We start from the raw sequence: 17,067 nt of genomic DNA, 5'->3' as shown, positions 1-17,067 counted from the left end.
TGAGTTACTGAGTCACTCATATTAGTTACTGTAACATTCATAGTATTTACTAAACAAATCATAATAGATACTGAATGATTCTTGGCAGTTACTGAGTTATTCAGAGTAGTCACAAAATAATTCATAACAGTCACTGAATAATTTATTGCATTTACTGAATGATTCATAATAGGTTCTGAATTCAAGTGGCTACTGAAAAATTCATACTATAATGCAAAGGTTTGAGTACAGTAAACTCAGCAAATAAATAGAAATGAAGCGGAAACTTGCAGAAAAAATTACCCTATATTTTTGTTCCCTGTAGAAGATGTTTTATTATGTCTTATTTTCACTTAGAAAATCAACAAAACCTCATCTGAACAGGAGTATTCCAACTTTTGCACATGCCTGAATCATGTTATCATGTACATAATATGCATTGCAATGTCAAATATTAATTATAACAGTGTGTCCATTAAAGTGCACCTATGAACATGCAAAATACACTGGATTATGTTTTATTGCTCTTAGTTAGCATAAGGATTAAAAATACATCACACAGATATCTTACACTGTGATCTCTTACTATACTGTCAGTGCCTAAAGCATATAGCTGAATAAATATATTGAATATTCTTTGATAATTTCAGGTCATTCATAGTTGACAGAGATATATGTGAAATCAATGTTCTCCTTTGTTGGCACCATGTTCTTCAGGTATGTTTAATTTTATGAGATACACACATAAAAGTTTTTCACAGCATGTGTAGATCTGATTATTGTAGTATTTTATAAAAAGAAATGTTAACATAGCTTTCTCCTTTACAAGTACGTTGGCTGATGAAGTCCGATTCAGGAGTCAGTGGACCCTTCAGTGCACGCTCTAGAAAAGCAACAATAGAGTTCTTCAGAAGAATATAAGCCTACTTTACACATTTCTCCATTTTTTTACTTTTTAAATTTTTTTTTAACAAATTCAAAAAAGACAAACAAAAAATTATATACCTCATTTGAGCATCCATGTCATCAAGCCATCTTCCATCTTTAAATGACTGAAACGATGTCTTGACAATCATCATTCCACTAGGAATGTGATCCAATCTGTAGAGATAATTAAATACCCAAGAAACACATGATACCATTATGCTTGATCAGAATACAACCATCACTGAGAATCACCATCATGTAGTCAGAGATTACAGCCTATCAATGTAAAATGGAATGCATGTGTTAGACATCCTCCTAGTCAACAGCAGTAGAAAACTGACCCAGAAACAGATCAATAATTACAGGGGTTAAAGCAGCTGATAAAATATGCATGACAGCATATGGCTACAGCATCTACAGTAGACTATCAAAATAAAGTGTAACTAAAAATTTTTACAAGCAACATCAAAAATAGAAAAAGAATACACATAGCCCATTACAAAGCTATTTTCTAGGCCTATTACTATCTTCCTATTTATCCTCCTGAAAATGTATTTTAATGTAGCAAATGCTCAATATTTCCAATTTAAGGTAAGGGCTGTATGCATATTCAAAACAAGAATGCTTTGGCTGGCAATTGAACGAAGAGATGTTAAACCTACATATATTTCCACTATGATATAGAGTATATTTTGATGTCAACAAGGTTATGTTTATCTTATATTATATTAATATACTGGAGTTTAAAGTTTGTTTAAAGCTTTATCATTTTAAGCTTTATCATTTTTATTACTTGGACACAAATAATTTCACCGCCTGAATCTGGAACCCACAGACTAACTGGATATCCAGAATGGATACATCTATGAACTGGATGAACTGGATTAACTGGCTAAACAAGATCAAAACAGTCAATAATATTACTGACTGGTTATCCAGGATCAATATGGTCATGAACTGGATTAACTGCTTATCCAGGATCAGTACAGTCATGAACTAGATTAACTGGCTATCCAGAAAAAACAGTCAATACAGCAAGTAACTAGCTATCCAGGATCAACACTATCAGTAACAGGATTAAATGGCTATCCAGGGTCAATACAGTCATGAACAAGATTAACTGGCTATCCGGGATCAATACAGTTATGAACGAGATTAACTGGCTGTCCATGATCAATACAATCAATAATATAACTGACTGGCTATCCAGGATCAATAGAGCCAGGAACTGGATTAACTCATTAACAAGGATTAAAACAGTCAATAATAGGTCTAACTGGCTATCCAGAATGGATACAGACATGAACTGGATTAACTGGTCATCCAAAATTAAAACAGTTAATAATATGACTAACTGGTTATCCAGGATCAATATAGTCATGAACTGGATTACCTACCTATCCAGGATCAGTACAGCCATGAACTGGATTAAGTGCTTATCCAGGATCAGTACAGTCATAAACTAGATTAACTGGCTAACCAGGATGAACACAATCAATGAAGCAAGTAACTGGCAATTCAGGATCAACACCATCAGTAACAAGATTAAAATGTTATCCAGGATCAATAGTCATGAACGAGATTAACTGGCTGTCGAGGATCAATACAATCAATAATATAACTAACTGGCTATCCAGGATATATACAGTCAAAAACCAGATTAATTTATTAATAAGGATTAAAACAGTCAATAATAGGTCTAACTGGCTATCCAGAATGGATACAGCCATAAACTGGATTAACTGGCTATCTAAAATCAAAACAGTTAATAATATGAATAACTAGTTATCCATGATCAATACAGTCATGAACTGGATTACCTTCCTATCCACGATCAACACAGTCATGAACTGCTTATCCAGGATCAGTACAGTCATGAACTAGATTAACTGGCTATCCAGGATGAACACAATCAATAAAGCAAGTAACTGGCTATCCAGGATAAATAGCATCAGTAGCAGGATTAAAGTGCTATCCAGGATCAACACAGTCAATAATATGACTAACTGGCTATCCAGAATCAATACAGTCGTTAACTGGATAGTAACAGTTTATGACTGTATGACTGTATTGACCCTCCAATAAATCTAGTCATCAACGAGATTAATTGACAATCTAGGATCAATACTGTCAATAAAAGGATTCATTTGCTATCTCAGATTAACACAGTCATTAATTGACTATCCAGGATCAGCAACTACTGGCTACCCTGGACAAGCAGCTCATCATGCTGTGAAAAGTTTGCTAGCATTCTAACTAGATAAGCTTTAGGTAGCTCATAAGTTGATCTGTTTGGTATTTGTTATCAAACATATCCTTAAAAAAAAAAATCACACTTTTCTTAGTTTTACTGTTTGCTAAACACAAGCTAACTAGCAAGATAGCCAGTTAGCAATGATACATGGTAAGATAACTGACTAGCTTGTATGAGAGACTAACATTACCTATTCACACTATCTGTCAAATGATGAAATAACTTTAGTAAAATTGTGTACCCATTTGTTTTATCCTAATAGACTTCAGTATAGAAAAAGCTCATAGACAATGTATTTGTGGAGTTACCTGTTGCTCTGCATGAGCAGGAGGCACTGGTAGGAATTTGAAAAACAGCAAAGGCGCAGGCTGATGATGTCAGAAATCGTTGATTGGACGATAGTGGCGTTTATCCAGGAAAAGAAAATAAATGATTGTCCAGGATGAGGCGCCACTTATGAAAATCACAACGTGCCTCTTTACACCCGTGTATATAGTCCTTAGATATAAACAGTCAATAATTACGCGAACAAGAGCGTGGAGAGATGGATTGTTGAGATTTCGTGGTCATGTGATTCCCCAGAGGATTCTGGGAGCTGGAATCCTGAACGGAGTGAAGAGTGTGAGTCTCTGCTACGCCAGTGGGAGGCGTGACAGTTGTGCTTTCAAGCGAACGTTGTAATAGGCTCAGTTTATCAATAGTCGACATAAAATTTAAGCTTTTGCCTTCAAACGCGTTGCCCCTGGAAGTAAGCCGTTTGGTTATGAGAGGAACATTTGAGAGAAGTTTTCCAGTCACTTCCATTCATTTCAGGCTGATTTCAGTCTAAGAATAAAGGCACATCTGAGCCGTTTCATGGCCTGGTCTCTTGCACAGAGACTATACTGTGTGTCATTTTACCAACAGGCTCGACCATCACTTTTTATCTTTCAAATAAATGTTTATCTTCAACAGAACTGCACTGTGACGTCTGAGGCAGAAGCTCCTCAATGATATAAAGTTTGGAGCCGTTTCAGTGTATAATAATAATAATAATAATAATAATAATAATACATGTAATAAACAGTAATTCGGAATGTTAATTTCAGAGGTGTAAGTAACGAATTACATTTACTCTCGTTACTGTAGTTGAGGACAGTTTTCCCTGTAACAGTACTTTTTGGAGTAGAATTAAATCGTAGTACTTTTACTCATATTTGAGTTAATTTTTAATAAAATACTTTTACTTCGCTACTTTAATTTTCATAATGTTACAGAGTAAAAATAAATTATGAGCGTATCAGCTCCGACACCAATACGAACGAAGGGCGGTTAAAATTAAAAGATTCACCAATCAAAAAACAACAGTTCCGTTAGGAAAAACAGTACATAGATGTCCTGTTTAGTGAAGAAGGACAGAGGAGCATTGAACCAGCACACACGAGGAACAGACCGCGTCCAAACGGTCATCTGTATTCATTTTCACACGAACTAAAGAAAACGGCATTATTATCAGCGGCCACACACGCAACCTGCTGAGATCCGCTTTCACAACTCGACTCCAGCCTGAGGCAGCATAGCCGAGCTAGCTGATCCGAGCTAAACAGGTACCGTGTTTACGAGTTTCTTCTGTCTTTTATAATGATTCTGTTTATTACACTGGAAATCTGCTGCGTATATTTTATTACAGTGTCTGTCAGCTACTTTAGTTAACAGGTGTCGCCCACAGGTTACCGTTTACACAGCCTAGTTTAGCGGCTGTTTTGGAGATAAACGGTCGTGAAGACAAGAAATCTAGTCTAATACAGGATCTTTATCAACTCTGAGCAGTGATTCTGTAGCGCTGTCGTTGACAGGCCTGATCTGATCCCTCCCCCCTGCCCACCCTCTCTCGCGCTCTCTCACTCTCTCTCTCTGATTAGTGAAATAAATCAAAGCTGGGTAATTTGCTGGTGTTGCTGCTGATTTAAATAGGTTCACACCTATTAACGTAAGCTAGACTCCAGGGAGCTGATGGGCAGCAGGACCGTCACTAAAATCACATTATTAATTAAGCAATTTACTCATAATTTTGACTCTTTTTTTCTCTTAAATGTAGTCATTGAAACAGTAACATCCTCTGCTCAGTCTTTCAGGGATTCTGAAATACTTCACTGGAAACAGATAAACTAGGACATCTTATATAATCATCTAACCGTGAAATGCATGCAGTTTAATGTAAACCTCATTCCTTACACAGCTCACAGAAAACTGTGTTAATATTCAGTAGCAGAGCGAACTGTGATCAGTCTCAGCTCTCAGAACTTTAGCTTTAGTGTTTTTCTGTACAGATTATTTCCAGTGATGTAGCTGAGTCAGTTCAGAAATATGTTCAGGTTGTGACAGTGGAAATACGAGAAAGTAACTAACTAAGTACTTAAGTAGTTTTTCAGCGAACTACTTATTTACTCTTACTTGAGTAATTTTATTTACTAATACTTTTACTTGTACTTGAGTAAATTGTCACTACAGTAACAGAACTTTTACTTGAGTAGGGATTTTCAGTACTCTTTACACCTCTGGTTAATTTAAACAAAATTCAATGTTTGATGTTTAGTGCACCAAAAACATTTTATCAATAGAGACAATCACAACACATAAATCCATGAAGTGGGTAAAGACATTTATATAACCTTTGTATTTTTCTTGAATCTGTTGTTTTTTTTATCATTTACTTCTTATTTAATATGCATTTATTTATTCAATAGAATATAAAGTTAGTTTGATTTATGCCTTGTTTGTAAACTAATAATAATAATTGCATTTATTTACATTATTTACAACTATTATAGAACTATTATATTCAAGATCTCAAATCATTTATTCATTTATTTATTTATTTATTTATTCTTCCTGTGACAATTACTAGGAAGTAGTAATTAAAACTCTTTATATGATGAAAGAGTACTGCCATGCTGAATGGTTGAGTACTGCCATGCTGAATGTTCCTTGAGCACCTTCACAAATTGTTGCTGGCCAGCTCCTACAAACAGTGTGTAGTCTGACACATTCCCATGTGCCAAGTCTTTAAATGAGGAGGGTCTGAGTCTCACTGTTGTCACCACTGCAGCCGCAGCAGAGAACAGCCAAGTTCTTTTTCTGCCTCCAACCATTGTGGCTCAGCCTGCCGTGCACTGCCGCAGTGAAGCTGTCTACTACCACTACGGGCACGGGCTCCATGGTACCATGGGAGGAACATCTTCCAGAAGGGCTGCCTTCCTAACCTCTTCAATGGCAAAGGGTTTCCAGCTTCATTCCCAATTCCAAAGTAAGACGAAGTGGTTCCTTTTATATGCTCAGAGGATGACACTGCTAAATTTGATAGGGTTTTAAACCCCCCTTTCAGGCCCACCTTAGGTGATTCCTCCTATACGTGCTGCAGGTGTTTTCAACCCTCATATCCCATAAAGCTAACTACGTGAAGTTTATCACTGGTTCACAGCCTTCCTCAGTTAACTCTTGTGTTTGAGTCCTGTATGCCTGTTCTTTAATGGAAACTATCATTTAATGCATTAACCTCCTCGTCATTTAATATTTAGTCAATAAGTAAGCCATGTGATTGAAGCTGTTCTTTGTGTGTGATGTAATTACTTTGTCTGGTGAGATCAATAACTGTGGGGTACCCTTTGACTCAAGTTTGAGACTAAAGTAATCATAAGTTTCCTCTACACATACATTACGACTAAAGTGGATTTCATATGAGATTAGATAATGATTTGAGACCGCTGTGCTCTGGGGAAAAAGGCTAAATGATCCACATTTACACCAGAGATCAAATTGAGTCAAGTGTGGTTGCAATTGAGTTCGGAACCTTTATATTCTGAGTGAACCCACAGAATCTTAGATAGATATACAAATGCCTTCCTTAATAGATCTTGTGATTTGTCAAGGTGAAAAGTAATATCTCCAAAAACTTTATTTGAGAAAGTCAGCAGTTTTTTGTAATGCAGGCCCTGGTGGCCTGTAACTTTTGATTAGTGAAAATGAATTTTTATTGGTAGCTCAATATCTTATATTAAAAAAAAAATCATTGCAAAGTATTGCCCTTTTTTATGGTTTGCATACTAAACAGTTATTCTGTCTTTGTCTGTATCATGCTTTGACCCATTTTTGTAATTTCTCATTTACAGTTTTTGCCTTGCCCTTTTGTCTTGTTAGCCTGGTTTATTGTTTTTCAGTTTTTGACCTTTGCTGACTTTGGATATTTGATCCTGATTCATTCTTCAAACATTAAAGAACTTATTTTTTCGTTCGCCAAGGTTCTGGTTTATCATAGCTGCATTACAACTTCATGATTAATATGATTAATATGATTAATTTTATACAAATGGTTACTATGCCTCCACCTTAGCCAACAAGGGCTGTGTACATAATTATAGCCCAGGGGTGCACAACTTCGGTTCTGCAGGGCTGATGTCCAGCACAGTTTGGAGGTTTTCCTACTCACACCCACTAAACCTGCCAATTAACAGACAAATGTAATCAGGCGTGTTTGATAGGGGTGGGAATCTCTAGGCACCTCACAATTTGTTTCAATAACGATTCAGAGGGCTGCGATGCAATTATAAAATGATTATCGTTGCATCTGGATGCATATTTTTTTCTATACCGGATTTCTTTTTTTCTCACTGTGTGACAACTTGGTACTTTTAAAGCAAAGTATGTGTAATCTGTAAAGTATTTGGAATAGTCCATAATGAATTTACTCCTAAAATCTTGTATTAATAAATCAAACGGAAGCAATGTGCCAAGTCAATTGGAAGGCTCTCATTCACTGCTCTTGTTTGGAGCACATGAGACACTAGCTGCCACTCATCTGTGATAAAATGCACTGTTACAGTGACATAAGATCCTGTGGCAATGGATGTCCACGCATCACGTTACAGCTATCCTACCCGTTTTATTTAGTGATATCATAACTTCGGTTTTGGTCTCGTTGTAGAGAGTGGGGCTCTTTTACTGCCCTGTTGTGGCTCCACATCAGAATTAGATTTCTAGGTAAAAAAAAATAATCCTCCTTTGCAGTAAAATAAAGCTCTGCCAATCGTTCTAACACAGTTTTAAGAAAAAAATAGTCTTAAACGCTGGAATTAATGTAGCCTATACCTGCTAGTTCACCTAGCTGTAGAGACAAATAGACTTATTTCCATTTATAACCACTCCAGCTGGTTTCCTGATACATGTAATCTGCAATGAGAAACTGTCAAACACTTAAAAAACATGAAGCTGAAGTCAGATTCTTGTTTTCTCGTTCCACCTTAAATGTTACAGCAGTTACATTCTGCTGTAACAGGCAACATTTAAGGTGGAACAGGAAAATTCAAACAAAAAGCTGGCAAATGTGAAGCTGACTTCAGCCTCGTAAAAAGTATAACATCGAGAAACATTTTACAAGAAAATGTTCTACTTTTGTGGAAATGTTTCCTGCTGGTGATGCAAGAAAAGCAGCTACAGCTGAGCTAAAGCTTAAAGCAGAGCAAAGTAAGTCTGCATTTTTGTTTGTATTACATTTTTAGCCTACACTAGGACATTAGAACATACTGAGAAATATGTACAGCCAAGATGGTAAAATGGACTCAAAATGTTTTGGCTCCCAAGGTGGTTTGATTTTTGTTGAAAGGACAAAATGACTCTTATTAACATTTAGGTTGCCGACCCCTGCACTAGCTTTTAATGTAGTGTGCATGCCACAGACTGTCCAGGTGCTGCACTGACGCACTTCCAAGTTCCACCTTTTGCTTTCCCTCAACATTATGTTATCATAGGTTTCTGTGAGGCAAAAAGCATGAAGTCATCACCACCAATGCTTTCATTTCAAATGAGAGTCTTAGATGTAAGTGATCTTTAACCATTCTTCTCCATCCTCAACACTGTCTACCTTCACCCAGTATGTCACCTGCCACACCAGAGACAATAAAATACTGGACTTGTTTTATGCCAATACAAAGGAGGCATATAACTCCCTACCCCTCCCTCCCCTGGGAAGATCAGATCACAACCTGGTTCATCTCCTGCCTGTGTACAAACCACTTGTACACAGAGAACCAACCATCACCCGCACAGTGAAGAAATGGACTGCAGAGTCTGAAGAGGCTTTGAAAGACTGTTTCAACACAACACTGTGGGAGGAGATGTGTGATCCTTATGCGGAAAATATTGATGGCCTCACACACTTCATAACGGACTATGTCAACTTCTGTGTGGAGAATACCGTACCCACCAAGACCATTCGGTGTTTCTCCAACAACAAACCCTGGATTAATCCTGATATAAAGGCCCTCCTGAAGGAGAAGAAGAGGGCTTTTAAATCAGGTGACAAGGAGGAGATGAGATCTGTGCAGAGGGAGCTGAGAAGGATGATCCGGGAGGGGAAAGCCAGCTACAGGAGAAAGATGGAGGCCCAGCTGCAGCAGAATAATGTCTGTGGAGTCTGGAATAGCCTCAAAACTATTTCTGGACACAAGAAGCCCGACTCCCGGGCTGTGGGGGACCACAAGTGGGTGAATGAACTCAATCTATTCTTTAATAGGTTTGATCACTCGCCTGCTCCCCCCACCACAGGCACATCACTGCTGAATTCTCCCTGTCTGGCACTACCAGCATTTGCTCTCCTGCACCTACCCCCCTTCATCTCAACACACAGCCACCATCAGACGGCTCTCCTGCTGACATACACCCCAGCACTGTTCTCCCTTACTCCAGCCTCACATTCACAACATCCCAGGTGAGAAGTGAGCTCAGGAGGATGAAGATCAGGAAGGCAGCAGGTCCAGATGCCATCAGCTCAAGGCTTCTCAAGACCTGTGTGAACGAGCTGTGTGACGTGGTCGGGTACATCTTTAACCTCAGCTTGAGGTTAGGGAAAGTCCCACAGCTGTGGAAAACATCCTGCTTGGTGCCAGTGCCAAAGACCCCACACCCCAAAGACCTCAACAGCTATAGGCCGGTGGCGCTGACATCTCACCTGATGAAGACCTTGGAGAGACTGCTTCTTGTCCACCTGCGCCCCCTGGTGAGCTCTTCAATGGACCCACTGCAGTTTGCCTACCAACCTGGCATTGGAGTGGAGGATGCCATCATCCACCTCCTACACAGCTCTCTCTCTCACCTGGAGAATGCTGGGAGCACTGTGAGAATCATGTTTTTTGATTTCTCCAGTGCTTTCAATACCATCAAACCCACACTGCTGAAGGACAAGCTGGAGTGCACGGGCCTGGACCATCACCTCACCACCTGGATCCTGGACTACCTCACTAACCGACTGCAATATGTGAGGACTCAGGGCTGTCAGTCGGACACGGTGGTCTGCAGCACGGGGGCTCCACAGGGAACTGTCCTCGCTCCCTTTCTCTTCACCCTCTACACTGCGGACTTCAAGTACAGCTCTGCCAGTTGTCACCTGCAAAAGTTCTCTGATGACTCTGCTATCGTCGGCCTCATCACAGACGGAGATGACAGGGAGTACAGAGAACTGACACAGGACTTTGTGGAATGGTGCCAGAGGAACTGCCTGCAGATCAACGCAGGAAAAACCAAGGAGCTGGTGGTGGACTTCCGCAAGTCCAAACATTCTCCTCCGGTGCCTGTGAACATCCAGGGAATGGACATTGAGATTGTGAAGTCCTATAAGTACCTGGGTGTTCACCTCAACAACAAGCTGGACTGGACTGACAACACAGCTGCCCTCTACAGGAAAGGCCAGAGCAGGCTACATCTCCTGAGGAGACTCAGGTCCTTCTTCGACGCTGTGGTGGCATCAGCCATTTTTTATGGAGTGGTGTGCTGGGGCAGCAGCATCTCTATTGCTGACAGGAAGAGACTGAATAAGATCATCAGGAAGTCCAGCTCTGTCCTAGGATGTCCTCTTGACCCAGTGGAGGTGGTGGGGGACAGGAGAATGAGGACTAAGCTAACAAACATGCTGAAGAACCTGTCCCACCCCATGCACCGCTCTCTGACAGCACTGAGCAGCTCCTTCAGTGCCCGGCTGCAGCACCCGCGGTGCGTGAAGGAGAGATACCGCAGGTCCTTCCTCCCAGCCGCTGTCAGACTCTATAACAGTCACAGCACTCAGTAGACAATAGTTTACAATTACTTTCCATGTGCAAGAACTCTCAACATCACTGCCATAGCACTTTACTGTGTGCAATATCTCAATCCACCATGCGTAGTATATTCACTGCGGATCATTGTCAACATGTTTACCACCATTATGTGCAATTATGTCAAGTGCAATATTTCTCCATTTATTTACTGTTTATTTATTTGCTATTTTATTCACTGTGCAATACTCACTACAATACATACATTTCTACATTTCTAAATTTAAATTTAATACTTTGTATATTTTTCTTGTAATCTTTGTACATATACATATATATCTTTATACTTTTATTGTTTATTCTATTTTATATATTGTTTGTATATTTCCTGCTGCTCTGTCTTCTGTGCTGCTGTAACACCGCAAATTTCCCCGTTGTGGGATTAATAAAGGATTATCTTATCTTATCTCTTATCTTATCTCATGTTAAGCAGTCCTAGTTTTAGACTAAATGTGCTGTTATTGCAAATTGGTTGGACTAGATATTGATTATATAAGTAAAACGAGCTTTTTACGTTTTTTTTTAATGCTGTTAGGTTCTGGGAACAGATTCAGTCTTCATTGGGTTGAAGCTATGTGGTGTCTTAAGGCAGCTAGCAGATATTCGGTTTAGCTAAGACACTACGTACTATGCTACAAGAAATGAAAGTAGCACCCTCCTGTGAGGGGAGGATACTGTCCCAACTCAAAAGACTACGCTATAAATGTCAGTGTTTGTTTATATACCTCAAGCATCATTTGGCATACCCCTGGTGGCACACATACCCCAGTTTGGCAGTCATGGTGCTATACGTTGTTGTGCTGCAGCAATTTTTGAGAAAAACTCATGAACACAAATAAATCTTTATATTTTTCTTAAAATCAATCGGATGTGAATTTAAGCACAGCAACAGTTTGATGTTAAAACAACTTTCATTTAGTCATGTTTGAGATGGACCATCAATGGCTGTCTATATAACAAACCTTTTTCACTAGCAATTTTTCATACACAGTGTTCTTTAACTTTGAATACATATATCTAGAGATTATCTACAGGGTTTTGTCTTTTATAGATGACATTGAATGTTTAGGTGTTATTTGTGTTATACTCATCACTGGACTAAGTTTAAAAAAGAGTAAAATATGTCTCCTTGTATGTTTATTTACATCCATATTGGGAAGCTATTTCACTCCATATCCACATTATTCACCAAAAACAAGTGTAGTCATTCTTTCTGAGCATTTATATTAGTTAACATGATGTTGTGACATAGACCTAGGCAGTGTTTTAAACATAGGAGATTATTGACACTCTTATATATGGTTTTTACTACAGTAAAAGTGTTATGGCTTCATCCTCACCTAGATTAAATATTATGCACAATTACCCAGTAAACACCCAAATTAGAAAAAAAAATCAATTGCCTTAGGTGTACCAATTACCATTGCATTAACTTTGATGCTGTGTTGTTGGAATACAAGTGCACAGACCAAGTACAGCAAATACACCAAGGCACATTAAAAATACCAAAAGTAAGCAGTTAACTCTCTGAACTACTGGTAGAAAAATATAGTGTCCCTTATAAGGTTTTCTTCTAAATATTCAAAATAAAAAACAAACCTCAAATCGGGTCACCAATTGCGTATACAATGTATGTCAAATTAATTTCATTTCCATAACACCATGGTCAGCAGAGATGGCAACTATGTCAGCATTTTTCCAATTCTTTTTCTTATGGAGTCATCCAGAATTGCTCATTATTTTGAGAATGGAACTTGTAAAACTCACATGTTCTTGCCACACAATATCTAAGTGAAAAAATTAGTCTCGGTGAAATGAATATCTGAGTGAAATATTTAGTCTGTATAATCCTGTTTACTTACTTTAGTCAGTATCAGTACTTAAAGTAATGCTAATTTCAGCAGGGGAAGTGCAGGAAGTTTCTTTTAAAATTCTTCAGTTGTAGAGCTTCCTGATCATGTTTTCCTGTTTAGTAGAGAAGGGGGCATGTATTCTGTACCCATACGTTCTTTTTAGAAACTAACAGTTAATGGCCAATTAACTGTCATCTCTAGGCCTGCCAGAGTATAAGCGTTGCAAAGACTACACAGCTACACTAATGAATTTAAATAAATAAAAAACTGCATTGACCACAGTAGGCCAATTTTTTATTAATATGAAAGGTGTAAGCATACTGAAAAATGCCCTACACTGTTAGTCTAAATAGGTATAGGCATTTGGTATGACGTGCAATGGAGAAAAAAAACTTTAAAAACAGTAAAAACAGACAAATAGTGATTAAAAATAAAACAATTAAAAAAACAAGAAGAACATGTTGAGATTGTTGGTGTCTGACTCTCATTAAATAATTCCAAAACGGTCTACTGTCAAGATGTCAACCTTACACGTTTATCTTTATATCTGCTGAAATCGCATGAATGAGCGCACATCTGTTTGGACCATGCGGGGCCAAAAAAGGCCGGAAGCACAAAGGCTACTCTGGATGTTAGCATTAGTTAATTCAGCTGTGGCTAACGCTGACATAGCTTCGCATCTCGAGCATAATTCCCCTGCGATGCTTTATGTAGACCATAGGATGCATAGCAAATAATCTCGAATAAGAGTCTGGACATGCAGATTATATCTGCACGAGATCTGCGTTGCAAGTCAAGACTGTTGAAAAACTAAGTCTGGCATTGACGTAATCATGGCTGCCTCAAAGTCCCTCCCCCAGGGAGGCTCAGCCCACTTGGACTTGGAAGAGATGAGGGCAGAAGTGCCCCAGCGAGACGAGTGTCAAGTAGAACAAATCGTCTGGTAATACCATCAGGAAATACGGCGGCACCGGGGCAGGACTGCGGCCCGGGGGTTGATGGGGGCGAGGGGGCAGGGGAGACATCGACGCAAGCCCCGAAAGACTTTTAACGTTGCTTCTCAGTGGAAAAAGTATTCGCTTTCGAAGACGAAAACAGATCAACACATCAACGTTTTCGTTTGTTAGCGACCTCTTAGAGGAATGTGAACGAAGAAGAAAACTGCTGAGGCGATTTAAGGTGGCATTCTTCAAAATACTATTAACTACTTCTACATATTTTAAATGTTAAGCTTCATGGGTGTAATAAACGGGACAGAGGACTTTCAGACCAATGTGTCCTGTACGTGTAATTGCAAACGCTCGACTTCGTACCAAAGTATGGCGATCAGTAAGTATACATATCTACTTGAGCTATATATTTTTCGTTAGGGATAGCAATACTTCACACGCTCTTCCCATCATTTTATAGCTGAGCCATCTAGATCTGCTGTTATGTTTATCATATAACCTAGCTAGCTATAAGTTGGCTGTCTCGTTCAAGTTGGCTAGCTGTCTTGCTAGCTTTGTATTTGAGGTGTCTCATTAAACAAGCTGGCCAAAACTTGAATATGTCCTGTTTTTAAGTTTGCAAAGCAATACTTATCGAGGCCTTATCGCATATCACCTTTTTTAGTTCAGATGCATTGGCTGGGTTTGATTAAAGGTTTTATTTTTTAACTTGACGTCGTTACAACAAAGTTGACTTGTTCGGGACAGACAGACAGCTAGCAGACTGTTCAGATGATAATTAGCTCAGATTAGATCACGCCAGATTTGTTAGCTAACTTGGCTACAGTTAAACAGTGGTTTGTGGCCGAGTGGAACAAATCTGAACCAAATCCGTGACTAGGCTGCGACGATGTAAATGTTCTTCATTATTCTCATTTAGCTGGCTACTATTATCTTCTTACTTCGTTCATCTTTTTCTCTTATTTAACGTTCGGCCTCTTTGAAAGTTTCAGATGAATTAAAAGGAATATAGTTTTGAGGGTTTTCTTTTTAATGAAATGTTTGGAGCTGTCTGCGTCATAACGCGTTTATTAACAAGATATAGCCGTTCTCAAAGGATACCGTGTGTTTGCCGAGTTGTCAGTCGGACAGTCTCATCAGCTGACAGTGTGTGTGTGACGTGCTGTCTGCTCTAAAATCCTTGCCCGCCAGGGAGCTGTCTGGGCAATAGCCTGCCTAATCTGTAATGACTATTTATTGTTGAGACGGTAGCCGGCTTTCTGGTGAATCAATTGAACAGATATAAAAAAGGTTATGTACTTAGATGTTGATAAGACCAGTGAGCACAGCAGTGGATTTATTTACCATCGCAGAAAACTGTTTGGAAATTCGGAACCGCACAGACTAGCTCTCTTTCCATATTTCAACTCTTTCCTTTTTCTCCTTCAACGCTGCTTCAGATCGTTGTCTCATTGGTAGTATTGAACATGTACATGTACAAACATTTGAATGTTGTAATCTGCTCCCTGTCGGTTTCCCTTCATCAAATTGTTTACTTTTCCTGCTCTGTGCCATTCTGCTGTTAGTCAGCTGTGTCTGGCCTGGCACTACCTTGACACACCACTTGACATACCACGGAAAAAATAAAAATGAGGAGAGAAGGGAATGAATGGTTAGAAAATATTTAACTATTTCGTTTGTGATTATTTAGACAAGCGAGTAACTTAACAAATGCATAGTTTGGCAGCTTAGCATAGTTGCAACATTAATAACATTACTTGCTCTTTAAATAACATGAATTCAAGTGTTATGTCAAAAGAAAAAGACTACTGTTAAAGGGGCAATGTGTCATAGATAATTATGCATTTTGGTATCGTTATACCTGCAGCCTTCAGAAACAAAGCACATACATTTCAAACACTTGCAGCATAGATTAGCCAAAATCAAAATAATAATTTGTCTGATTCCCGATCATGCAGACCTACTGGTATATGAGGCATGAGGTATGGGCAGCTCAAAGTATCTGAGCTGAGGTTGAATGAGTGCAAAGTAGCCTTTGGCATCTTGTCTGTGTTTTTCTTTATTCTTAGACTTTTTTAGTCATATTCAGAGATACATGACGATTTTTTTAATTAAGAAAGAAGGTGATTTAGGCAGCTTTTTACTTTTATAGGCTAAAGAGTCAATTTCCTGGAAATAGCTCAACAGTAAAGGCCATGCACAAATGGAATGCCCTCTCTTTCTCTCTGCTGTAAACCAGCTTTGATGAGAAAAATACAAGATGCCCTACAGAAAAAGACACTTACACACACAGACTGCTGGCTGACTATGTTAAACCACTTTGATCTCAAAGCATTTATCTTCATTTTCCGTCCTTCATAATCATTCTTCTGGTACAGATGCAGCTAAAAGAAGAATAGCTTTGCAGAGGTGCAAAATAAAGTCATTAAAAGCTGAGAGACAACTTTTTTCCCCTAAAGACAAGTGGTAGTTGATATGAGGTTTCTGTTATTGAACAGGAGATTTATTAGTGGTTTAAAGACTTAAAAATATTTTGAAGACTATTCCAATGGCAAAGCTTCAGGGGGTTTGTAAGTTTCTCAGTACTAAAGCATTTGGCAAGGTTGTACTATGCACAACAATGAATGGTGGGAAACTATAAAAAGGTCTGGGCAAATTTATGCTTAAATTGATAGACAATCACATGATAAATGTTAGATATACCACAGCAGCAGCAAATGTTAGTTCCAGTTCAAGACTGTGTGTCACATTTAATTCAAAGCTGCATCTAGCAGTTACAGCATTTCCCCAGTGTTTACGTGAACAGGAAGTGAGTAAACTTCAAACTGTCTGGACTGGTTTAATGCCAACACTGCTGTCTAAAATTGCTCAGTCATTGAGAAGACACCATCTTTTCTGTGAAACTTAGTCTTATTCCTATCTTGACATGTACTGTACCTTAGATAAGCCTGTAACACAACTGAAGAGTACCTGAATTAACTCAT

At 38.7% G+C, this 17,067-nt stretch overlaps 1 long non-coding RNA gene across 1 annotated transcript; it reads right to left on the bottom strand.

The window, feature by feature from the left end:
* Window positions 1-355: 355 nt before the first annotated feature.
* LOC118808622 lies at window positions 356-3,748 on the bottom strand. The gene is made up of 3 exons (XR_005007288.1): window positions 3,469-3,748; window positions 985-1,080; window positions 356-862 (listed from the first exon to the last, which is right to left on the bottom strand). It is a non-coding gene; the product is annotated as an uncharacterized LOC118808622 (long non-coding RNA).
* Between the last annotated feature and the right edge of the window lie 13,319 nt (window positions 3,749-17,067).

This window comes from Colossoma macropomum, unplaced genomic scaffold (genome assembly GCF_904425465.1).
Source record: "Colossoma macropomum unplaced genomic scaffold, Colossoma_macropomum, whole genome shotgun sequence".
NCBI lineage: Eukaryota > Metazoa > Chordata > Actinopteri > Characiformes > Serrasalmidae > Colossoma > Colossoma macropomum.
This window is presented reverse-complemented; position numbering and strand designations above follow the sequence as displayed.